This window comes from Triturus cristatus, chromosome 2_2, assembly GCF_964204655.1.
Source record: "Triturus cristatus chromosome 2_2, aTriCri1.1, whole genome shotgun sequence".
In the NCBI taxonomy this organism is placed as follows: domain Eukaryota; kingdom Metazoa; phylum Chordata; class Amphibia; order Caudata; family Salamandridae; genus Triturus; species Triturus cristatus.
Window position 1 is genome coordinate 1115477820 of NC_140582.1, and position 26544 is coordinate 1115504363.

The 26544-nt window shown below is 49.4% G+C and overlaps 1 pseudogene; it reads left to right on the forward strand.

Annotated features, from left to right (window-relative positions):
- The first annotated feature begins 3200 nt into the window (after positions 1-3200).
- LOC146863233 (U6atac minor spliceosomal RNA) lies at positions 3201-3321 on the forward strand (annotated as a pseudogene).
- The last annotated feature ends 23223 nt before the right edge of the window (positions 3322-26544 follow it).

Sequence of the window (26544 nt, forward strand, 5' to 3'; positions counted from 1 at the left end):
ATAATACTTGAACAGTTTTCCTGAAATATGACTGCATGCTGATTTGATGCACATAAGTATAATGTGTTTTTTGCAATATCATAATTGTAAAAAACCTATTAAGGTATTTTATGTTATTTTTTATTACTGACCTAGGAGTGGATTACTAAGCTATAAATTGTTATTTAATGTATCTAGACCTCTAAATCAAAATTGAATTCATATTCATGTGGTTGTATGTGTATATTACGAATTAAGTTGCAGAAACTAATTATGATTAATCTTATTTCCACACATTTTTCACCAAGAAAAGCATTCGCAAGGCTGACAAAATCAATCCGGTGAATGTCCTTCTTAGCAAGAATTCAGTACTTCAATGATTCACATTATTTAGTTTTCTTTTTTCTGCCCCTCCTGCACTATCCTTTTTTTGCCGAGGGGATTCCCCATCCTGCACTACATTTGTACACGAGACCCCTCCTTCCCTGTGTAATTGTCCCGATTTCTACTTTACCCCACTCCCAGGCCCCTCCGTTTCATATTTTTACTTTCAGCATGGAGGTTCCCACTTCATTTCCCTCTATTCTCCCCGTTAATCGTTTTTAAGGTCTCGCCTGCACTGGCAAGACTTTTAGTAAGTGGGCTTCAAAAAGCCGAACACAGCTTTTTGTGTGGCCTAGAGCATGCGGTTACGCGCACAGTTACGAGCACAGGCGCCACCTGGCTTTCCTATCTCGTCATGGCTCATTAAGTGCATCGCTCGCGGGCACCCTTATAGCCCGCGATCGCGATCACTTTCACTTTCGTGGCTGCCCGGCCGCGTCACTTTCACGGCCACGCGGCCAATGCTTTTTTTTTTTTACTTTTAGTGCGAAGCACATGCACCACTCGCATGCTTGTTTTCTCCCGCTTTCTATTTTCTCGCTGATTCTGCGCTTCTCTCGCTCATTCACTTTCTGTTTCTCCTTCGCCTCCCACCCTTACATTTTGAGGTTCTGTCACTCTCGCTCTATTTTTATCCCCCTCTGTATTTCTGGTCTCTTTCTTCTTTGGCCACTTTAAATCTCTCCTTTCTTCCCTCATCTCTCTTGCCCAAGCCTTTCCTTTCCTCTATTGTGCTCTGTTGTTTCTCCACACCTCTGAATTCAGGTCTCTAAACTGTCTAGCTTGTCTTTTTATCACTCTCTATCCCTTTTTCTCCCCAGCCTCCTTGGTTAATCCTCTTTGAAATCTCTCCTTTCTTTCTGGTTCTGCTTCTCTTTGGCTGACTCTAGACCTCTCTCTGATTGTCCTTGACATCTCTCGCACTCCCTCATTTTTCCTTGAGTTTATCCCTCTCTTTCTCACTCTCGCACCTCATCTCTTTCTCTTCCCACTCTTTTTTCATTTCCCTCCCTCTCTTTCCCTCCTGACTTTCCTTCTCAATGCTCTTTCCTTCGAAACCCTACTCTTGTTAGTTTTCCCTTTCTACCCTTCTCTAGCTGTCTCTTTTATTGCCTCGCATTCTCTTTCTCTATATTTTCTTTTTCTCATGCTCCCTTCTCTCACCCTGTATATCCTCGATGTATATATGTCTTCCACTCTCTCCTACAGCCCACTCCCTTTCCAGCATGCCTTCCATCTCTCTCACAGTTTCTTCTGAGTTCTCACCTTGGCCACGCCTCTTTTCTGATTCTGTCCCTGCAGTGGACCAGACCCTTTTCTCCCCCGCACAGTCAGCTCCACTGCTTTCTATTTGCTTCCGCTATGTAGCACCTATCCAGCCCTAGCCAGTCTCTTTTCGATCATTTATTCATTCTCTGTCTCTTTCTCAGTCTTATTAATTCTTCGGTCTCGCGCCCTACACTTTTTTATTTCCCTCTTCTTGTCTTCTCTCTATAGCTCTTCTCTTACTTGCTTCTTTATTTCCTGACGAGGGCCCCGTTTGTTCTTGTTTTCTAATGCCCTTCTTTTCACGCAGCCTTTTTTTCTTTTCTCACTATTCTTTCCAGTGTTTTCAAGTCTTCTCCTCTACCATTTCCTCCCTTCTTTTCTCTGAAGTCCATCTGTAGCTCCTCTTAATCTCGTCCATCTTCCCTTTCTTTCCCTTGCCTTCGATCCCTTCATGCCCTCTCTCCTCTTCCCGCCACTTTGCCTCCCCTCCCTTCTTCTGTCCTCCTTTCTCACCTCCTTTTACACCCCTGTCGTTCAGCTTGCTTCCTTCCCTTCCCGTGTACGTTTTCCGTCTTTTCCCATGACTCACTGCAGCGTTTCATTCGGACTTCTCTGCATCAATTCCTCCGTTCACTTTCTTTGCATATTTCTTTGTTCCACTGTCCCGACCTCCCTTCTAACACCCTGTGGCCCTGTGTATTTTGTCGCTGGCATTCTTTAGTGAAATGTAGTGCACATTGCCCCTCTATATTTCATCATGTGTGTATGGCGTCTTCCCAGCTCTTATTCTGTCGTTCTCGTTCTTGTTTTCCTCTGCAGCATCTTCCCCTCTACATTTCTATATTATACCGAAGAACATCTCTTTACCAGGCACATGCGCTTTTGTCACTTAGGGAGCATGCAGTACCGATCATGGCGTTTGCAATGCGTATGTTTGCTTGTTTGCCGCTGACCGCGGCCCCCGCAGGGGGCCACTCGGCGGTCGGCGCCTTAGTGGCCCCGGGGCCCCGGTCACCCCTCTCCACTCCCTCCCTTCGGGGGGGGGGGGGGGCAGGGACACAGACTGGTGCCCCCCTTCCGTGTCAGGGCCGGAAGTGACGCGCAATGCGCGTCACTTCCGGGCCCAGGTGTGAGGGGGAGGCTATTTAGCCTTCCCCCACCCTCACTGGCGACCTCTTTTGTCGCCCACCTCGCCTTTCGGACGGTCGCTGGCTGCTCGTCGCTGATTCCCGGGTTCCACGCCGCATCGGTCATCGTCGCTGCCCCCCTTTACCGGTGAGTCTTGTTGCTTCCGCTCCGCCCCGGCCCCGTCCCTGGGCAGTACCAGGTCGACGGGGCCCTGTGGCTTGGATGACCACGGGCGGAGGGGGCACAAGATCAAAGCGGGAGCCGAATTTGTATGTAGTGCGGCGTGGATTTGTGCGGCGATGAGCAGTATGTTTAAGCGCCTGCGGGCGCCCGTGGGGGAGTGAGAGCATTATTGTCGGGTGCGCCGTCGGAAGTTTCAGCGTGTAGGGCACGTTTGGTGCCGAGCGTTACGGTGGTTATGGTTAAGTCTTGGGCCTATTGTGTTGTACTAAAGGAGAGGAGGTTAGCACTCCCCTTGACAAGGATGGAAGAGGTCCCAGTGGCCTTGACTACGCATATACGGTTAGGCTCTGCCACTGACTTCGCTCCCCCCCGCTTTTGGCGTCCATGCTTTGGGGGTCGCGCTTATCTTTCTCTCGCTGGCGATCCCGGTTAATGAGTACACCCAGTGTATCGAGTCTCTGTTCATTAACTCCCCCCCCGCACAAGTAGAGGTGTCAATTCCCATTGCCGGGGTGCGGGTAGATCTGGGGGAAGGTCCCTATGAGTGGTGAGTAAGGGGGGGGCCCTCAGGCTGGCTGAGGGCGGGGGATGCCCTCGTGGTCGCCCCTGCATGCCTGCGCGATGTAGGTTTAAACCAAAGGCTTAAGTAACCGGGTTCCCTGGTGAGTGGAGGGCACACAGCCTGTCGTTCCACACCACCTCCCTCCCTCTGTGAGGGGTTATGCAAGGCCCGGTGACAGTCGCTGGGCTGCCCTACCAAGCGCACACTCTCTCTGCACTTGCTGCCTCTATCTATGGAATGCGTTCGATAAAGATATAATTTTGGCCTGGAAGCCTGCGCCATTCTGCAGCTGCGGGGAAGACGTGCCATGGGGGCCATGCGTCACGCGGCCTCCGGAGTCTTCGTCAAGCCCACCGAGCACGGCGAGGAGCTTGACAAACAGGAAAGTGTGAGAGAGAACGAGGGCACGCGACCGGGAAAGAAAATAATTACCAAGAATCCCACTGTGCAAATTAACATAGAAAAGGTGCTCTAAGTGAGAAACCTCTATTTTGTTGGTCGGCCAGCGCTCCGATTGTAACTGGCTGCTCTTAGACGCGCTGCGTCGCGTGGGGAATGCCCTTTTACACAGTGCTAACTGAAGTGCTGCTCTGTCGGTTCCCTGAGAGGTCCCGTCCATTACAATAAACGAAGCTCCGCAAACAACTCCTGCTTTGTTACCCTCGAATACGTGAAACCTGTTTCTGGTGAGCATAGAAGCATGCCAGCTTTTACAGTAACTCCTTCGGCAGAGGCATGCTAACAACTCTTCGAGCTGAAGTGCACTTTGAAGAGATGGCCTCTAACTGGATTTCCAGTGAAACGATTTATATTTAGTATTGCCTCTACATTTTATTTTGTTCCCTCGGCCATTACGAGGCCTCGCTGTATGTCAATTATTCTCGGGTGGTTGACTGTGATTCTGAACAAAACGCTTGATCTCCCCCCTGCCGACATTATTTTACAATGATAAACATAGTAGTTTACACCACGGCTCACGAGTTCTAACTGTTCCGCATCTCGTTGGTGCTCGTTTCATCATTCTCCGCGCGTGTTGCGCATCAGAAATGAAGGCTAGGCTGGGCTGGTGGACGCACTGAATAGTGAAATCATGATTTTCAAACTGGCTCAGTGCAACCGCATCTATGAGGCATCGGATTTACAAATAATCGCTAACGGTATCACAAGGGACGGGGCGGGCGCTCACCTTGCATCATGCTTCTGCAGGCAGTGTCCGCGATGGCGGAGATGTGCAGCGCCATCTCGTGGCGCTTTTGCCCTTGCACATGTCCACAATCTCCTCAGAATAAATGGGTAAAATTCTTATATGGGTTGATGACTACGCAAAACAGGCCGGAGTAAGTCCGTGGCGCGAGGCGGGGCGCTGGGTCTCGAGTCTGCGCGGTGGCCCCGGACGATTCGCCTAGTCTCCCTGGGCCCGGCCATGTATGTGGTTGCGATGCTCTCTCGCGGCGCTCCGGTGCCTTCGGGGGTTCGTGCGGCGTCTCGGGGATACGGTGCTCGTGCGCTGCGCGACAGTGCCTTTTGCACGTGCCCAGATTCGCGCGCATCAGACGATTCTGGACATTACGACACCCCCCTGCACCTCTAGCTGGCCTACCATTCAAGGGGCAAAACATATACATACCCGGATGCAGGCATTCGCGCTTCCATGTTTGTTTGGCCTCGCGACTTTTGGGGCCGGCAGGTTTGACGTGGTGGCCTTTCAGCTCCATACGCTGTGCTGGGGGAAGCGCCCCACTAAAGCGCTCCAATACCTTCGGGTCGAGTTCGCGCTATATAAATAGGCAACAATTTTCACAACCTTTCAAAGAGGTGCAGTTCTCGTCCAAGGGAAAGTTCACTGGCTTGGGAGTGTGGTTAGCATGGTTGACTCAAGCGAGTGGGACAGGTACACAAAGTTGTGGCTATAAAAGATAGCCTGGTTTAGTTGTGTATTCCGTGATCAAATCACGTAATCGCCGCAACGAGGATGTGCCCACCTCCTGTGATCTTGGGCTAATCACTTGGCAGATGGCAGGCTCTAGTTCATATCACAGCGCCGCAGTTTGAGTTCGAGCAAAGTTCATGCATTGTTCACATTACGCGATTACGGCCATTACTAAACCCCCAGCACCTCCATGGATAATCTGGTGCGGTGCTCGCGTGATGCGGTACGGGAAGCGTGTAATTTGGTACGATTCTCTTAAGCACCCCCTGCTTGAAGGTGTAATGTAATTACGGTGCTCATGATGGCGGTGGACCTCGCGCACGTTAGTTGATATGGGAGCGGCTGGCCAATAAGCCACGCACCCGGCGCACGGTGGGAGCGGGCATGAGCGTGCGTGGGTCCTGAGACGCTTGCTCACAAGGTCGCAGGTTCAAGTTACATTGATTCTGTTTCCGTTGGCGTACCTTTCGTGGCGTACCCCTCACCCCCCGCGCATCTTAGGTTTCGGGGGTCTCATGGGCTCGGTTTAAGTCACCCCCTGCTCACGCGTCGCACGCGGGAGCTATAGTGCGGTGTAAAGATCAATTACCGTCCGGCAGAGCACACATTTTAGTGATCGCGTGTCCGTCGGCCTTTCGTCCGCGGGGCATACTTCGCAATGGCGGTCGGCCTCGCGAGCAAAGTATATTAAGGGGGGTGCGGCCGGCTAAGAAGCCGCATACCCTGTGCCGTGGGAGCCGGTAGGAGACTAGCGTGGGGTCACGGCCCCAAAACACCAGCACAGCATGGCTGGGAGCTGCCTGGGTCCCCGCTGATCGCGGGAGGTGCAACACATGTGGCGCTCCCTGGTTAAGGTTATCGCCCCCCCTCCCGTCGGCTACGCTGCCGTTGAGGGTGGGGGGGCATGCAGTGGGCTGCGTGCGGCAGGCGCAATGGACCTGGCACGGGGATCGTTTAGTATGATACGAATCTTGGAAGCTCCCCGTGCTTGAATGTGTAATGTAAATAAGGTGTTCAGGTAAGGCGCTCCAACACCTTCAGCTTGCGCTATATAATTATGCAACATGTATTGCTGGCTTCCTATAAGGCAGATAAATGATACAAGTGCATGCAATTTTCACATACGCGATTACGGGCATTAATAAACCCCCCCGCACCCCAATGGAGAATCTGGTGCGGTACTCGCGCGGTTCGGTCGGGGAGCGGGTAATATGGTATGAATGTCGTAAACACCCCCTGCCTGAAGAGGTAATATAAATACGGTGCTCATGTTAAAGTGCTCCAATGCCTTCCGGTCAAGTTCGCGCGATATAACTATTCATCATGTAATTGCAGGCTTCCTATAAGGCGGATACATGATACCAAGACATGCACTGTCCACATCACGCGATTACGGGTACTACTAATCCCCCCCGCTCCTCAAGGGTTAATCTGGTGCGGTGCTCGTGTGGCCGGGCACGGCGATCGTGTTATATGGTACGAATCCCCTATTCTCCCCGTGCCGGCTTGTGTAAGTACGGTGCTCATATACAGCGCTTCAATACCTTTGGCGTCGAGTTTGCGCGACACAAATATGCAACATGTATGTGCTGGCTTCCTATAAGGCAGATACTTGATACAAGTGCAGGCATTGTTCACAAAATTTGCACCAATACCTTCCGGTCGAGCGCGCGCTAGATAAATAGGCAACAAGTGGTGGCTGGCTTCCTATGATGCAGACACATGATACAGATACATGTATTACTCACAAGAAGTTGCTCGTGCCCACATTCGCGCGCATTAGGCGATCCCGGGCATTACGACTCCTCCTGCACCTGAACGGGTTATTTGGTCGGTGCTTGTGTCCGGCGCTCTAATAATTTGGTGCGCAGTACGGTTTGAGCTAATCACTAATCGACAGTGCCTGAATAAGGTATGTAAATACGGGGCTCATGTACTGCACTCCCAACACCTTCGGGCGGGTCACGCGGTGACTCTGGCCAGATAATTATTATCCACGTGCCTGATGATGTATGTATATACGGTGCTCATGAACGGCGCGCCATTACCTTCGGGTCGAGTTCGCGCGACATATAAGTGCTAATTACAGTAAGGGTCGCGCAGTCCGATCCTGACCACACGTGACCACGTGTCGCTCGTCTCCAACCTTTTGCTGAAAGGGGGCTTGGGTCGCTTGTCATTGTTGTTGTCTCGATACCCACCCCCATTGCTTACGGCCTCGCCCTCCCAGGTGCATCAGTCCTTGGGCAGGGCGGACCAGTGTGGGGATAGTCCTAACGTAGAACTGTCATTGCCATGTTAGTAACAGTTAAACACGGGTCGCTGCCGACAGTCTAAAAGAGGTATGCTTAAGCCCGCAACTTGGCCCCGCCAACATGCTTATGTGGGCCGCCTTCAACGGTCACTGATATGGGGAACTCACACATATCTAACTGTAACCTAGACACCCGGGTGGGTGCCTAGTCGGGCAGGGCAACGCAACCGAGATAGAATGGTAGTTATTATCTAATGCTAAAGGAAGTCTGGATTGAGCCACTAGATGGGTTAGATATGGGTGCAGCTCAGTGCCCCAATCGCATTGAATTCGGGGACGCACTGACATAGCGGCAAAGAATAAGTGGTCACCACATGGCGCATCACTAGGGCCTAAATCACGGCACAAGGTTACCGGCGTGATTGTCCAAGTGGTTGCGGGGGCGCCGCTCGCGAGCGGATAGCAACCCGTGGTTTACCTCTGTCTCAAATCGACCGATAGTTCATGGTTAAGCCGATTGGCCTGCAGAACACTGAGCTGGGCACCATAACCAAGAGTTTGGCCTGCAGGAGGAGTAGCTGGAGGAACCATATAGGACTAGGTCCAGATGTACTTTGGGGGGCATTCCCCTGCAACCAAAGACAGATTTCGGGTTGCTTCAATGAAGACCTTCCACCCGGCTGGTGGGTGGTATGGTTGTTATATAGCAAGTGTGCGGTCGTTCAAAGTTTGGTAAAGACCACGTAGAGCCCCAGGGCATCAGGGCATTATTGACCGTGCAGCATTCGCTACGTTCAGAATAGGGCCGGTACTTGCACCAAAGTTTCCGGTTGGTTCCCACAGACTTGTCTGCTCCCAAGGTTATCCTCTAGGGGTAGAACTTGAGACTAAGGGGGCATTGCCTGCTTCGGCGGCACAAATAAGCGATAGCTACGCCGGGATGGAGTTACCATGCAGGTCCTGCCACCACTGGGTTCCCCCCAGGTGATGGGATCAAGTTAGGTGGGACCGCGAAGTCTACGGTTCTTGGGAAACTTCCTGCAGTAGGGCATTTAGCAACAGATAAGGTACCAGCGTGTGAGTATCAGATATCTGCTTTCCAGCAGCACCGTGCCCTGGGAGCACACGCGTTGCCCTAACTCTGTGGCCCTCCCAGAAGGGAGCCGGGTAGCAAAACAAGTGAATAGGCTTCTTAGGCGGGCCTCTGGCCTTCAGCTGGGTGTAATCACCATCAATTGGAGATAGGCCCAGGCAAATGTTAAGTAAAACCCTTCTCGTCATAATAGTCAAAGCGGGCAGGCCCAGGATTGTGAATAGGTGTAACCTTCCCGCTGGGGGGCGAATAGTTATTGCACATCTTCACAGGCCCCTTTATTTCAACAGACCCTATCCGATTAGGATAGCGTCTAGGGATTGGGGACATAGATGGGGCCATCTTCAACTCCAGGAGCTATAGCTCACTGGTAAGTCTTGGGCCTGTGGTTATAAGGGATCTCACAGGGTTTGAGTCCCGCGAGCACTGTCAAACTGTCATGAGGTGGCAGAATGTCAAACTCTTCTGTCTGCAGGGATGGTTCCCTTCCAGCTAGTTGCAGGAAGCCCTAGATAGGAGAGGTGCAGGTAAGAGCTATGTTGGTGGGGGGCCCTGGCTGCGACGGTTAGCCGCCTCCAGGGCTGTGGCGGAGTTACAGGGCGATCTGGAAGCAGGCCGGTACAAAGGGTACCTCTGCGCGGCACCACGTGGTGCCTGAGCCAAAACGAGGAGCCTCCAGAGAGGTCCCGGAAGCCGGTCGGCGCCCCGCTAGTCCTGCGGGCGGTTGTGGGCCTGAACAACCGGGGTCTTGCTATGCGACGCTCCGCCCCGAGAGGGGGGGTGTGAGTAGAATTTCAACGGCACGTGATCGTAAAAGAATCACTGGGGGGCAGCACTTGCGGGTCGTTCCCGCGCTGCCCGGCTCATCAGGCGGGCAGGTGAAGTAGATGGTCGCCTGCCCTTGGATCGCCCGTAAGATAACCCACCCATTACATATACTGGAATTATGTAATAAACCTGCAGCATTTGTTACCCACTTACAACTGTTTCTTGTGTTTTCATTGGGTAACCTAATTTGGGGGAGGGGGGAAAGCGGGGTGCCCCTGGGGGTACTATGTTGCTGGAATATAACTGCATGTTAAAGAGTCAGATCACAGGTGAGTGCACATGAGATTTGTGTGGGTCAGTGTTTCCGGTGAATGTAGGAGTGGCCATTAAAAGTAGAGACAAAGGAGCATCGGTGTGTGGGGGCTTACGTGCAATGTGTGTGTCTGTGTAGATTGCTTCCAAGTGTACAATGTATGCAAGCTTGTGTATGACTGTCTACGTCTGTAAAATGTGTATTTCTTTGTACTCTATATGTGTGCTTGCATAGAGGAGCATGTTTTTCTGTGTGTACCCCACTGCACGTTACTTGTGAGCTTGTGCACGAGTCATTGTGTATGTAAACGCTCGTACGTGTTTGCTTGTGCAATAAATGTGTAGAATGATGTGTGTATCACATTTTATGGCGTGTGTGCTGTGCGAATGCTGTGCTTGTGCCTTTGCACATGCCTGTGTGTTTGTGTAGTTTGTGTACGCCTTTATACTTGGTATATAGCTCCGTAGTAGTGCTATTATGTGTACAGTATGACTCTGACTTTGAGCTGTGCGATTGTGCATGTATACAAAAGCTTTTATAATGCCCTTGCATGGTGTGAATTAATATTTTTTATATAGGCATGACTGTGTTTATAGATAAGTATGCGTGTGTAAAATGTGTATGCACTGCGTGTTTGTATTCCGTGCTTGGCTACGAACTCTGTTGTTTTGTGTGCCGTTCAGCGTATGTATATCTTTTTTGCGAGTACAAGTCTGTGTGCATTTGTGAATGTATGTGCCTTTGGGTGGTGTATGACTGCTCCCTGTTTTTTGTATGCGTATAAGTGTGGGGCATTGTGTTTGCTTGTGTGCGTGTTGTTGCTTTTGTTCAGAAAGATGATGTACGCATTTAGTATAAAAGTATGCAGATGCATTTGCATAAAATATTCCCGTTTGTGTGCGTTTGCAATATGTGTGAAATGAGCAAGACATTGGGAAATAGAAACATCAAGCAATTGTATTTCCAGTGATTGGTTGGAATACGCCATTTTATTTTCCAAACGAATAAAGAGATGTGCGTGGTATGTGCGGATTTTGTTTGCTGCAGGGCTCCGTGCCACACATGCAGGCCAAGACTGCATGTAGAAACAACAGGGCGCTCTTGTTTCCACCGAAATGTTGACACATTCAAATGTTTACAATTCACCATTTTAACATATAACATATTATTGGCATACATGTGGCAAACATCCACAAACGTGTGCTATCCATAATGGAGAAGAGCTCTGTTGTATGTAGGGGTTAAAAGCCACACAGAAGACAGCAATTCAAAATGTACTCCATGCTCATCCAGGAAGGCATCGCTAACAGATACCATCCCATCTCAAGAGCATATCCGAAACAAGCATTGGCATAGCCAATAGGTCTCGCCTTTGGGACCTTATAAGAGTTTAGTTATCCAGCACAATATCCTTGGTGCAACAACATCAACTGTTGCATGGCTAAACACTTATAAGTTCCCAAAGGCGAGACCTATTGGCTCTGCCAATGCTTGTTTATCTTCTCTCTATCTGAAATTAGCACTCAATAATTGAAATAAGGTTATTCAGTGTTAGCCTATATGGAGAGAAACCTTACAAAAGTGATAAATGACTTCAGGAGTTTTCCATGGTCAGGACACGTAAAACATAAAAATACACATGTCCTACTTTTTAAATACCAAGCACCCTGTTCTAGGACCCTTTAAGGTCTATCTCAGCGGTGACTTATAGGCATTAAAAGGAAGGTGTAGGCCTGACATAAAGGTGTATTTTGCCAGTTTAAAACTGCACACACAGGCTGCAACGGTAGCCCTGAGAAATGTTTTACAGTGTCACTCAAAGGGTGGCACAATGAGTGCTGCTGCTCAATAGTAGCATTTAATTTACTGGCCCTTGGTACAGGTAGTACCATTTACTAGGGACTCACAAGGTAATTATATCTGCCAATTAGATGTAGTCCAATTTACCATGTTTGAGCGAGAGTGAACAAGCACGTTAACACTGGTTAGCAGTGAAAGAGCGCACAGAGTCCTAAGTTTCAACATTGACGAGTTCAGTAATAGCAAAAATCTGGGGTGACCATGGTCTGTGTCCAACAATATATAAACAGGGGTTCAATTGTGTCTTTCCAGAATGATAGACAAATTATAGAAGGTGTTTTCCAACTTTTATCAGTAAACAGGTTGGTGTACTTGAAAAGATGATGCAAAAATATAGTAAATCCTGGCTACCATGTTTGAGTCAGTGTTTAAGAACGTCAGTATAAGTAAAAATGAGATTTTACAGCATGTGTGATGGCAATGTAATTATTTAAAGCTACACTTTCTCTTGATCATCATGAGGGACCTCACATACTGATTGTTAGAATTGGGGGTTCTGGCTGGCAGAGGTATACACCTTGTCCAAGCAGGAACCACAATCCTAGTTAGGGTAAGTCACCACAGAACCTATATTATCCTGTTCTCACCCGCTGGTAGCTCGTCACAAATAGGCCAGGCTTAACTTAAAAGGCCACATGTAAAGTATTTATGCAATACTTCAAATGCACCACAGTAAAACCAGCACAAAAAGGCTCCACACCTGGTTTGAAAAATATATAATATTACTATGAGTAAAACAAGACCAAGGAGACAAAAATCCAGGGGGATATTCTCAAGAACATGTGATAAATATCGCAAAATTAGCTTAACGCAACTTTGCATATCGCAGTCTATTGCGGGAAAACAACGCCGTGTTAATGTAGTATTCTCAACCCGGCGGCACCATGCGATAGTCTCACGATAATGCGTCAAATGACTACGTTAAAATCAATGCGAGCCTGAAAAAACGCAAAACACGAACGTGAAAAAAGTTGCGATGTGGCCAATCGCGATACAAAAATCAGTGTTAAGCTGGGCCAGGCCTGCAATTCACACACGTCAGGCGGGACAAACCATTATAAAAGTAGAAAAATATATACAAACAAAAGCAAAGCGTAGGACAATGGAGGGAGCTGGGGCAAGTACAGAGGACAACCAGAACCCCACAAGCCCCCGGAAATCCCAGGCCGGGACCTTGGGGTCAGGAAAAGGCAAGGACAAGAACAAGAGGAAGACGCGGTTCAGTCCGCAGGAAAACAGGATCCTGATTACGGAGGTGATAGAACACCATCAACTACTGTTTGTCACCTCCACCGTGTCATTGGCAACAAAAAATGGGATATGGCAGTCCATCGTGGACAAGGTGAATGCAGTCGAAGTGCTGAAGAGGACAATGCAAGAGGTCAAGAGAAGCTGGAATGATGTGAAGCGCAAAACCAAGCAGAAACTCGCAAACAACCAGAAGGCAGCAATGCAGACTGGTGGTGGGAGTCCCGTGCCACAGAAGGAGCCGGATGAAATTAAGGAAATGGTGTCCACTGTCATCAGTGGGGAGACGGTGGCAGGAGTTGGGGGACCTAACACTGCTCAACATGACCTGACACAACAGCAACAGGGTAACGACCAGGGACTGGGGGGACGGGGTAGATGGGCAAAATGGCACACATGCACAAATAAGCATAGCACAGTGCACACCCACAATGACTCTGGAGCAAGTCTCTGATCCGCTTGGCACACTGCAGCACACCTAGGAACAGCAAGTAGGCCCCCATCGAGTATGTGCCCAGAGTAGGTCCGTCCCACACACCACCAATCCCACAACCAACCCATGCACATGTGTCAAACCCAGCAATGCGGCATGTCTGGGAGCAACACTGACAATGCAAGTGACACTGCATGACAAATAGCAGTGCTGCAGTCAATATACCATGAAATGTTACACGCAACAACACTGAGGGGGCTGAGTGTGGACTACATCCGTAAAGGAGCAGGTCACACTCGGACACATCCACATGCACAAACAACCCCTGACGTCTACAACACATTGCAGACAAACCATGCCCCAGACCCCCAACCCCCACCAAGAGACCAATGTACCTAAGTATGCAACATCTCAGCACTGTAGAAGCACAGAAGGCAAAGGCACACCGCATGAAAGGGATTAGGGCAGCAAAATCAGTGCTGCAGGGGCGACTCAAAATGCAGCACACACACATAAAATGCAGAGCACATCAACACTGACAACAATGTGGTACAAACGACAACACGTCCAAAACAGAACAAGGGACTCAACTGGGGCCGCTTGTCTGTAGAAACTGCCCAATCACATTTGACATAGCAGGGAAATGTGAGTTGATGATGTACAAGTACAAACACACATCAGTGATGTTGTCGAAATGTCCTCTGTCCTGCATCAAATAGGCAGCTCCTCCCAAACAGTCACAATGTACATTGTCATGCAGTCTGTATGTAAACATGTGCAATGCGTCAAAACACATGTGAACACAATGTTAAACTGCATCTCCCCTTCACATTGCAGGGGGAAATCCAACACCTCCTGCTGAGCAGACCGAACCTCTCTTCTCTGATGACGAAGAGGACCTCCAAACATTTGACACTGACGCCCTCCAAGAGTTTATCAACAGCAACTTCAACTCACCTCCAGGAGCAGGGCAGTCCAGCTGCATCAATGTGACCCCACCCCCTGCACAGACCACACAGCAGGCAGCACCCACCACCATGGCTACCTCCCAGGACCCCCATGAAGAACATATGGCCTTCCAATGCTGAACAGGTACGGGTGGGGTTTGACCGCATGGCAGCTAAACTAGATGCCATACGTGGGTGTCTAAGTCCCATCAGGGACCACTCACAGTCCCTAATGGACACCCACAGTCCGCTCCATGCTCTCCAACGATCCACGATCCACAGCTGACATCGCTGAAGTCCTGACTCAGAGACAGGAAGAACTGTCTAGTCAGAGTGGCTCTAGAGATGTCACCCGGAAGTTGGGACACATGCGGAGGATAATGGAGACCATGGAACAGACGCAGGTGGAAAGAGCGGCTGCCACGGCTACACACCAGCGAGAGGTAGCTGGGTTCCTCAATGCCCTAAAGATCATCCTCATGACATTGCTGCCACAAGGCCTGGTGCATATGACTGCTGCTGCTACCACTCCATCCACATCTCCATCCCCTCCACCCCTGAAGTGTCAGTGCCACACGGTGCAGCAGACATTCCACCTCCGGCCCCTGAGGTGTCACACCACCCACATGTGAGGCACATGAAACCGCAGAGGATGAAGATGCGGATGAGTCTGTCTTTGTGGTAAGAAGGATGCAGTAGCATCCATCTCCGCCATACGGCCGGTTTCTGCTTGGTTCTGCCCTCTGCAGCATCACCTTCCACTGTCCCCCGATCCACTCTGCGACATTCACCTTGGACCTCGACATGGACTGCAATATTCTGTTTGGTCACCAATGACACAGCATTCAGACAGCGGACTGAACTCTTCCTCTTCCGAAGGACTTGTCATTTCTTAAAGGACTCTGGCTGGCCCTCCACGGGCCAAGAATATGAAGTGGGGTTTGCATGGCCCTGTACTGCTCCTGCTACAACAGTCCGCTGAATGTGCATTAACATTAAACATTCATATTCACACAGATGTGTCATGTCTATGGTCATTCAAGTGTGGAAGTTTGGATGCATGTAGGGTCAGTGATTCCCCCTTACGTCCATGTTGCTCATGTTGTGGGTCACATTGCCGATTGCGGACTGGGTGGCGCCGATACTAAAACAAAGATACATGCATTAGTCACTTCCTTGTCCAGCCCGGGACGGAACCATGCCCAGAGCCCCAGGGTCATTGTTCACACCCTTACGCTGGACTGGCATATGCCAGGCCAGCCCACTCCGCTTATGCTCACAGGGGGGAGACAATGCTACATGTCCCAGGTCCTCCCTGCAGTGATCTGCTGATCACAGGTCTAGTTGTCAGCATGCCACAGCCACTCCCTCATGACTGGTTTACACCCACACCACACCCCTCCAGCACAGGCGTCACAGGACATGTGACCCTGCCAATAATAAAGGCCATGCGCACGTGCTCAACGCCATTTCCACTCTCTATCTGGGTATATCTGTGTGGTTATTATTTATGCATGAAGGCCTAGGGCCCTACCACATCACATTCCCCACTGCCGGAGGTGACATGATGGCATCCGCACCACGATACCCAATCATAGAGGGTTCATGACTAGCGGTGCACATAATTGATGGCACCGGATACACTGCGGCCGGCACAGGCCCACCGCCACGGGACAGTGTCTTTCGGTGCACTGAGGTAGGGTCACCTAAAGAGCTGAGTGGGTGTGCCACCTGCGATGATGCCCCATCCTGGCGGTCCGGACTGGTAAGGATTTGTGTGTGCCCTGCTGGACCGCAGTGTAGGTCAGAGCCAGCAGGCATCTACCACCACGTGGCTTTGCCTCGCGGTTCACAGAGTTAGGGGCTGAGCGGGTGTGCAGCCTGCGATGATGCTGTGTGCACTGATATGATCTCTGCCATTGCAAAATCAAGACCCATAATCAAGTATGTGACCTGGTGGCCCACAGTGCGGGGCTGCATGATGTGGAGGCTGCCAAGGTTGCGGGCCCCGTGCTTGGAGACACGCTAGTGTCAGAAGGTGAGCAGTGAGGCATGTGTGGGTAGGGGTGGACAATTACTGCTGGACGGCGGGAGTGGCTGGGGTGCAGCAGCCTGTGTGCGCAGGGGTGGGTAAGCAATGATGGCGTGTGCAATGATATAAACACTGCCATTCATGAATCTGGACTCTATTTAAGATAAGAGACCTGGTGGACTGCAGTGTATAATGGCACGTGGTTGGAGCCACACCGGTGGCAGCAGGTGAGCAGTGAGGCCTGGTCTGCCGTGTCGGCACTCTCTCTCCCTCGCTTCCTTTCACTGTCTCTCTCGTTCTCTCTCGCTCTTTCTCTCTTTCTCTCTCTCTTTCCCTCTCTTCCTTTAACTCTCTCTCTTTTGCTTTCTCTCTCTCTCCCTCTCTTCCTTTCACTGTCTCTCTCTTTCTCTCTCTCCCTCTCTTCCTTTCACTGTCTCTCGATTCACTCTCTCTCTCTCTCTCTCTCTCTCTTTCTCTCTCTCTCTCCCTCTCTTCCTTTCACTGTCTCTCTCTTTCTCTCTTTTTCTCTCTCTCTCCCTCTCTTCCTTTCACTGTCTCTCGCTTTCTCTCTCTCTCTCTCTGTCCTTTGATGAGCGCATGACGCACCTTCTTATCTTGAATTTTGTCTTGCAGGCTGTGACTTACAGATTGTGCTGAGAAGACCCACCATGACTCTTCAAAATAGTTGTTTTGAGTTTAATTTGAATAAAATGTTTTGTTTGGTTATTCAAAGATGTATGAGTGATTCTCACCACACATGTATGTGAGGTGTTGTAGTTGTGCAGCATCAGGAGATTTTTTTTGTTCATGATTTCGGAAAGTAAAGTTCGTAAAGTTGATGTAACATACCCCATGGGAGTACGGGGGAGGGGTTTGGCGGGCCTGGGTGTGGTGGCAGTCGGTGTTGTGGCCCTCTGGGGCTCCGAGCTGCATGATCAGTATCTCCATGGCATCTGTTGTTCTTCCGGTGTGGCTCTGGACTGGGCTCCGTTTTCTGGTGCAGGTTGTCGTCCAACTTTAAACCAGGTAAGAGCAGGTGTTAAATTCCTGTTGCTAACATGTGTTATCACCTGTTTTGTGTTCTTTTCGCCGATCTGGCTGGTCATTGAGAATGTTGCGGAGTGTTGTTTTCGCGGCTTTTTGCACGGGAACGACTCCTCTGCATCTCATTAGCGTTAGTTGCTGGGGTCATCTGTTGCAATGTTTTTTGCAGCTGCTATCGCAGGTAAACTAGTAGGATCAGCTGTTAGCATCAGCTTGTGAATGGGGCGATAAATTCATCGTCACTTTGGGTGCGATAAAGTGCTGATAACTCGGCGATGAGTCTTTGAGAATATGTCCCCCAATAAGTAGAACCGGAGTTATGAATTTTTAAAGAATAAAGTAAAATGCAGTGCTTAAAAGGATAAAGCGGTAACCGGGCCTATCTGGTTGTGCTAGACAAGGTTAAATCTAAAAGTTCAGGCCGGCCGTGATGGAGAGTGGGTTGGATACATGGGTTCAGCCTTGGCCCGCTGCAAAGTAGCTTGTTTGAGTCGACGTCAAGGGAGATGCTAGAAGTAGGGGGCTGAAGCATTATCGTCGCTCCTTAGTGTGGAGGCGATGCACCAACTCTGAACTTCACAAAATCGGAGATGCGTCAGAGGTGGGGGCGGTGATAAAATGCACTTAATCCTCACAGCAACCACGAAGCGATGCACTCAATTCTCGCAGTAGTGGTGATGCGTCGTTGTAGAGGGAGATGTGCCGGTTCTGAGCAGTGCAACACATTGATGCGTTGATTTCTTGTGAGACAGCACTTTCCACCCACATGCAAGGGCCCACGGCTGGATTGGCAACACTTGGCAGAGCAAGTCTCACAGATGGCAGATACCAGGTGCTTTAGCAGGGTGGTTGGATGTGTTTTATGTCCTTGAGACTTCAATCAGGAGGCAAGCCAGCAAACCCTTGGGGTTACTCTGGTTCTTAGATAAAGTGATGTGGGTCCAGTCCTCACCCAGGCTAGGAGAGCAACAGACATCAGGTCAGCAGAGGAAGAAAGCAGTTCTATCAGAGCTGTAGTCCGACAGAGTAGCAGTCCTTCAGCAACATAGCAGTCCTTCTTCCTGGCAGAGTATCCACAAGACCAGAAGTGTGCTCAAGATGTTGGGCCAGAAGTCCAGTTCTTACACGAAGCGGTGCCTTTGATGTGGGAGGCCCTTCCTCCCTACCTTGGCTTCAAACTCACTACAAGGGGTTAAGCAGTCCTTTGTGTGGAGACAGGACACAACCTATTAAGGTATAAGTGTAAGGCTGTGCCCAACGCCTTCCTCATAGGAAGATCTATCAAGCAAACCCTAAGTTCCCTTGGTGTGTAGCTGTCTAAAGAGAATGCACAAGGTCCAGCTGTAACCCACCTCAGACCTGTTTTGGAGACAGGCTGCAGTCAAAAAAATGCCATCTTTATAAAAAAGTGGCACTGTTAAAATAATAGTGATAAATCCAACTCTAACAGTAAAGAGGAATTATCATTACCATTCCAGAGGAATTAATCATGACAGATCTACTCACTCTCAATCAGTAATTACAGCTTATTAACTGTAATAAGGAATCCCCAATGCCAAGAGATTTTAAAACAAACATAAGGCGGTGGACAGAGTGCTGGAACTTTTCAGAAATTCACCCCAAGTCACAGATCTGGGTTGAATCCAACATCGTTCTATAGCTCACTTAGCCACCCTAGTTCAGACAGAGCTATAGTCAAATCAGTCTTGCCTCATGGGAACTGTCCAGCCCGAACTGCCAATCCAGGTCCTCCCTGGACTGGAAACAAGCATCCTAGGACCGGTTTTGTGGTTTCACCCCTCTTCAGCCAGGATAGCTTGATTCCAGTGGAATGGAGAGCACGGGACGCACGTCTGGGCATACCCTTCCCACTAGGGGTGACAAATGCAAAAACAACAGTTGATGGACAGAATGCAGAACAATGTCATACATTCACCGCAGTACAGAGATCTGGGCCTAAATCCATCGTCTTTTTGCTCACCATGCCATTCCAGTTTGCCACTGGATTCAAGCTAGCCTGGCTGAAGAAGGGTCGTATACCCTGAAACCGGTCCTAGGATGCTTGTTTCCAGTCCAGTGAGGACCTGGTTTGGCAGTTCGGGCTGGACTGTTCTCATGAGGCACAGGGTCAAGACTGATTTGCATATGGCTGGGTCCAAACTGGGGTGGCATGGTGAGCAAAAGAACAATGGATTTAACCCAGATCTTTTGACTCGGGGAGAATGTTTGCATTGTTAGCATTCCGTCCATCATTTGTTTGCTGTAACACTTTTCGACCTAAGTGGCAAGGGTATGCCCAGATGTGGGTCCCTTGCTCACTGTGCCACTGGATTCAAGCCAGTCTGGCTGAAGAAGGTGACATACTCTGAAACCGGTCCTAGGGTGCTTGTTTCCGGTACAGGGAGGACCTGACTTGGCAGTTTGGGCTGGACTGTTCCCAGGAGGCACAGGGTCAAGACTGATTTGCATATGGCTGGGTCCAAACTGGGGTGGGATGGTGAGCAAAAGAACAATGGATTTAACCCAGAACTTCTGACTGGGGGAGAATGTTTGCATTGTCAGCATTCCGTCCATCATTTGTTTGCTGTAACACTTTTCGCCCTAAGTGGGAAGGGTATGCCCAGACGTGGGTCCCTTGCTCACTGTGCCACTGGAATTCAAACTAGCCAGGCTGAAGAAGGGTGATATAACCTGAAACCAGTCCTAGGATGCTTGTTTCCGGTCCAGGGTGGACCCAGCTTGGCAGTTCGGGCTGGACTGTTCCCATGAGGCACAGGGTGAAGACTGATTTGCATATGGCTGGGTCCAAACTGGGGTGGCATGGTGAGCAAAAGAACGATGGATTTAACCCATATCTTTTGACTGGGGGAGAATTTTTGCATTATCAGCATTCTGTCCATCATTTGTTTGCTGTAACACATTCGCCCTAAGTGGGAAGGGTATGCCCAGACGTGGGTCCCTTTCTCACTGTGCCACGGGATTCAAGCTTTCCTGGCTGTAGAAGGGTGACATACTCTGAAACCAGTCCTAGTATGCTTCTTCCCGGTCCAGGGAGGACTTGGCTTGGCATTTTGGGCTGGACTGTTCCCATGAGGCTCAGGGTTAAGACTGATTTGCATATGGCTGGGTCAAAACTGGGGTGGCATAGTGAGCAAAAGAACGATGGATTTAACCCAGATCTTTTGACTGGGGGGAATGTTTGCATTGGCAGCATTCCGTCCATCATTTGTTTGCTGTAACACTTTTTGCCCTAAGTGGGAAGGGTATGCCCAGACGTGGGTCCCTTGCTCACTGTGCCACTGGATTCAAGCTAGCCTGGCTGAAGAAGGGTGACATACACTGAAACCGGTCCTATGATGTCTGTTTCCGGTCCAGGGAGGACCTGGCTTGGCAGTTCGGGCTGGACTGTTCCCAGGAGGCACAGGGTCAAGACTGATTTGCATATGGCTGGGTCCAAACTGGGGTGGCATGGTGAGCAAAAGTACGATGGATTTAACCCGGATCTTTTAACTGGGGGAAAATGTTTGCATTGTCAGCATTCCGTCCATCATTTGTTTGCTGTAACACTTTTCACCCAAGTGGGAAGGGTATGCCCAGACGTGGGTCCCTTGCTCACTGTGCCACTGGATTCAAGCTAGCCTGGCTGAAGAAGGGTGACATACCCTGAAACCGGTCCTAGAATGCTTGTTTCCAGTCCAGGGAGGACCTGGCTTGGCAGTTCGGGCTGGACTGTTCCCATGAGGCACAGGGTCAAGACTGATTTGCATATGGCTGGGTCCAAACTGGGGTGGCATGGTGAGCAAAAGAACAATGGATTTAACCCAGATCTTTTGACTGGGGGAGAATTTTTGCATTGTCAGCATTCTGTCCATCATTTGTTTGCTGTAACACATTCGCCCAAAGTGGGAAGGGTATGCCCAGACGTGGGTCCCTTTCTCACTGTGCCACTGCATTCAAGCTAGCCTGGCTGAAGAAGGGTGACATACTCTGAAACCAGTCCTAGTATGCTTCTTCCCGGTCCAGGGAGGACCTGGCTTGGCATTTTGGGCTGGACTGTTCCCATGAGGCACAGGGTTAAGACTGATTTGCATATGGCTGGGTCAAAACTGGGGTGGCATGGTGAGCAAAAGAACGATGGATTTAACCCAGATCTTTTGACTGGGGAGAATGTTTGCATTGTCAGCATTCCGTCCATCATTTGTTTGCTGTAACACTTTTCGCCCTAAGGGTATGCCCAGACGTGGGTCCCTTGCTCACTGTGCCACTGGATTCAAGCTAGCCTAGCTGAAGAAGGGTGCCATACCCTGAAACCGGTCCTAGGATGTCTGTTTCCAGTCCAGGGAGGACCTGGCTTGGCAGTTCGGGCTGGACTGTTCCCAGGAGGCACAGGGTCAAGACTGATTTGCATATGGCTGGGTCCAAACTGGGGTGGCATGGTGAGCAAAAGAACGATGGATTTAATCCAGATCTTTTGACTGGGGGAGAATGTTTGCATTGTCAGCATTCCGTCCATCATTTGTTTACTGTAACACTTTTCGCCCAATTGGGAAGGGTATGCCCAGACGTGGGTCCCTTGCTCACTGTGCCACTGGATTCAAGCTAGCCTGGCTGAAGAAGGGGGACATACCCTGAAACCGGTCCTAGAATGCTTGTTTCCGGTCCAGGGAGGACCTGGCTTGGCAGTTCGGGCTGGACTGTTCCCATGAGGCACAGGGTCAAGACTGATTTGCATATGGCTGGGTCCAAACTGGGGTGGCATGGTGAGAAATAGAATGATGGATTTAACCCAGATCTTTAGACTGGGGGAGAATGTTTGCATTGTCAGCATTCCGTCCATCATTTGTTTGCTGTAACACTTTTTGCCCTAAGTGGGAAGGGAATGCCCAGACATGGGTCCCTTGCTCACTGTGCCACTGGATTCAAGCTACCCTGGCAGAAGAAGGGTGACATACCCTAAAACTGGTCCTAGGATGCTTGTTTCTGGACCAGGGAGGACCTGGCTTGGCAGTTCGGGCTGGACAGTTTCCAAGAGGCACAGGGTCAAGACTGACTTGCATATGGCTGGGTCCAAACTGGGGTGGTATGGTGAGCAAAAGAACGATGGATTTAACCCAGATCTTTTGACTGGGAGAGAATGTTTGCATTGTCAGCATTCCATCCATCATTTGTTTGCTGTGACACTTTTCGCTCTAAGTGGGAAGGGTATGCCCAGACGTGGGTCCCTTTCTCACTGTGCCACTGCATTCAAGCTAGCCTGGCTGAAGAAGGGTGACATACTCTGAAACCAGTCCTAGTATGCTTCTTCCCGGTCCAGGGAGGACCTGGCTTGGCATTTTGGGCTGGACTTTTCCCATGAGGCACAGGGTTAAGACTGATTTGCATATGGCTGGGTCAAAACTGGGGTGGCATGGTGAGCAAAAGAATGATGGATTTAACCCAGATCTTTTGACTGGGAAGAATGTTTGCATTGTCAGCATTCCGTCCATCGTTTGTTTGCTGTAACACTTTTCGCCCAATTGGGAAGGGTATGCCCAGACGTGGGTCCCTTGCTCACTGTGCCACTGGATTCAAGCTAGCCTGGCTGAAGAAGGGTGACATACCCTGAAACCGGTCCTAGAATGCTTGTTTCCGGTCCAGGGAGGACCTGGCTTGGCAGTTCGGGCTGGACTGTTCCCATGAGGCACAGGGTCAAGACTGATTTGCATATGGCTGGGTCCAAACTGGGGTGGCATGGTGAGAAATAGAATGATGGATTTAACCCAGATCTTTAGACTGGGGGAGAATGTTTGCATTGTCAGCATTCCGTCCATCATTTGTTTGCTGTAACACTTTTTGCCCTAAGTGGGAAGGGAATGCCCAGACATGGGTCCCTTGCTCACTGTGCCACTGGATTCAAGCTACCCTGGCAGAAGAAGGGTGACATACCCTAAAACTGGTCCTAGGATGCTTGTTTCTGGACCAGGGAGGACCTGGCTTGGCAGTTCAGGCTGGACAGTTTCCAAGAGGCACAGGGTCAAGACTGACTTGCATATGGCTGGGTCCAAACTGGGGTGGTATGGTGAGCAAAAGAACAATGGATTTAACCCAGATCTTTTGACTGGGAGAGAATGTTTGCATTGTCAGCATTCCGTCCATCATTTGTTTGCTGTGACACTTTTCGCTCTAAGTGGGAAGGGTATGCCCAGACGTGGGTCCCTTGCTCACTGTGCCACTGGATTCAAGCCAGCCTAGCTGAAGAAGGGTGAAATACCCTGAAACCGGTCCTAGGATGCTTGTTTCCGGTCCAGGGAGAACCTGGCTTGGCAGTTCAGGCTGGACTGTTCCCATGAGGCACAGGGTCAAGACTGATTTGCATATGGCTGGGTCCAAACTGGGGTGGCATGGAGAGCAAAAGAACAATGGATTTAACCCAGATATTTTAATTGGGGGAGAATGTTTGCATTGTCAGCATTCCGTCCATCATTTGTTTGCTGTAACATTTTTCACCCTATGTGGGAAGAGTATGCCCAGACGTGGGTCCCTTGCTCACTATGCCACTGGATTCAAGCTAGCGTGGCTGAAGAAGGGTGACATACCCTGAAATCGGTCCTAGGATGCTTGTTTCCAGTCCAGGGAGGACCTGGCTTGACAGTTCGGGCTGGACCTTTCCCATGAGGCACAGGGTCAAGACTGATTTGCATATGGCTCGGTCCAAACTGGGGTGGCATTGTGAGCAAAAGAATCAAAGAATCATGGATTTAACCCAGATCTTTGGACTGGGGGGAGAATTTTTGCATTGTCAGCATTCCGTCCATCATTTGTTTGCTGTAACACTCATCAGCCAGGCTAGCATGAATCCAGTGGCAAAGTGAGCAAGGGACCCACGTCTGGGCATATCCTGCCACATAAGGGTGAACAAAGCAAACATAAGCAGATTTTAAATGCCAAGTCGACATGGCAGTGTAAACTGTGCCCACAGGCTCTGTAGTGGTAGGTCTGAGACGTTTTTAAAGGGCCACTTGAGTAGGTGGCACAATCAGTATTTCAATACTGCTAGTAGCATTTATTTGACAGGACCTGGGCACATCAAGTACACTCAACTAGGGACTTACAGGTAAATCAAATGTGCCAATTTGTGGATAAGTCAATCAAATTGTGTTTAGAGGAGTCAGCACAACCACTTTAGCATTGGTTAGCAGTGATAAAGTGTACAAAGTCCAAAGGACAACAAAAATATTTCTGCAACATTGGAGGCAGCCGGCAAAACGTTTAGGGGAAGAGTACCCTAAGACTGACTGGTCTAACACTACACTGCTATGTGATTTGCTCAAGAGCATTTATTTGCATTGTTAAGTCTGTTCCATTGCAGCAAACACAGGAGAGAGAGTTATGGGTCTTAGTTTACCACTTAGCGCCCTTGTGTCAAATGCATTTCATCATCACATGCAGGGTGGACAGTCAGTTTAGTCTTTCATAGAGTAGGATTGGCCAGAATGAGCAGAATAATTCCCTTCTATTATGGTAAAAATGACTCTTTACTTAATTACAGAATAGTGGTTTGTGCATCATCCTCAACCATTCTTTGGCTAGGGCTCTGTAGGAGAATGTGTGGTGTAAATGCCAGAGTTGCAGACTTTGGAACTTGGGACCCAGGTTTGAGTGCCGGCATCGGCTCAACATCCTGTGATTCTTGGAAAATCGCTTAATCTCCCTGTGCCTAGGAATAGCGCCTAGAGACCCCCCACCGGTTTTAGCCACATTATACAAAACCCAGCATTTATTTACTCTCATCACCTACACTATCCCAAGAAGCCACAAACCTACTAGTATGATTAATTTCTCTTTGTCAGCCACACCGCTAAAATGAACACTGCTGTATACATATTATGGCTTAGATGCATTTTTCTGCCATAGCTGCGTCAATGTACTTTCTTTAGACAGAAACATTTAACTCCTGTTCACCCACCATTATGTACACTCTTCAAGTTATAATACTTCTATAAAGATGCCTTTTTACATGGGACATTGATGGTGATTCCTTATTTCTGTTTGAATATCAGTGACCAGCTCTCTTGTGAAGGCCATCTTTCTGCTACACTTATAATAAACAGTGGAATAAATGGTGCCTATGAGCCTCAGTGGCCTACAACAGTTCACATCTTTAAACTAGAGCAGCAAACCAAAGGCTTCCCCGCTTCTGTTTTCAGGCCTTCCTGTCTAAGAACTGAACTGCTCTATGAAACCATTTAATACGGTGGGAGCTCCTGGGGGGGAGAGTAGCACTTGTCTCCTTCCACTCTCTAGACCCTGGCGCGTAGGCGGGATTTAGGCACTTCCTTCTCAACTTTGAGTCTGTAATAGCTCAACCAGGAGGTCCAATACTTAATTAACTTTTTCGGGCACCCTCAAGGTCTATATGCCACCCTTTCTGAGACTATATATAGGTCCATGCTTGACCTCCATTCTGCATGTGTGGAGAGATTAGGGGCTCCCCAGTATGGGCTACATCCCTTTTCACGACTTCCAGGCCTTAGTTACATAATAGGACTTTACTGTGGGGGAGATTTGGTGGGAACACCCAGAAAAAAATGTTGGCATTCATGGAGAGCTGTGACCCTATTATATTGTTTAGCTCCCTTAGCATCTGGGACCAGTACGTTTTAATATGTTGACATTCCCAAAATGCATGTATGTATGTGCCACATTCTGTCTTACAACATAGGCAGTCAAGTGTCTCTGCTTTCTCCATTGTGTGTACGCGTGCCCTGTCAAAATATACACTGAGCAGGATTTTGAATTGTATCAAGCATACTTGTAGCTTGATAGCCACCGCCCTGGGGTGCATTAATGCTACTTACCAGTCAACATCTTCTAACGGTCGTTTTGGACCTAAGGGATTTTAGCTTCTCGGGATAATATTGATTAAAGTTTAGTACGCCCATGAGACACCTTTACTAGATATTTCTTCCTGCAGTAGCCTACGCTCCGAGGGCGTAAACTCCGGTATGTCAGTAGTATCTATCTTCTCTGCCCTCTAAGCGTCTTTCAGCTGCAGATTATTTATATATTTAGGTGGCATTTAGTTGGAATTCAGTATGGAGCACGGCAAAAGGGATCAAGTTGCCTTCTTTTTAGATG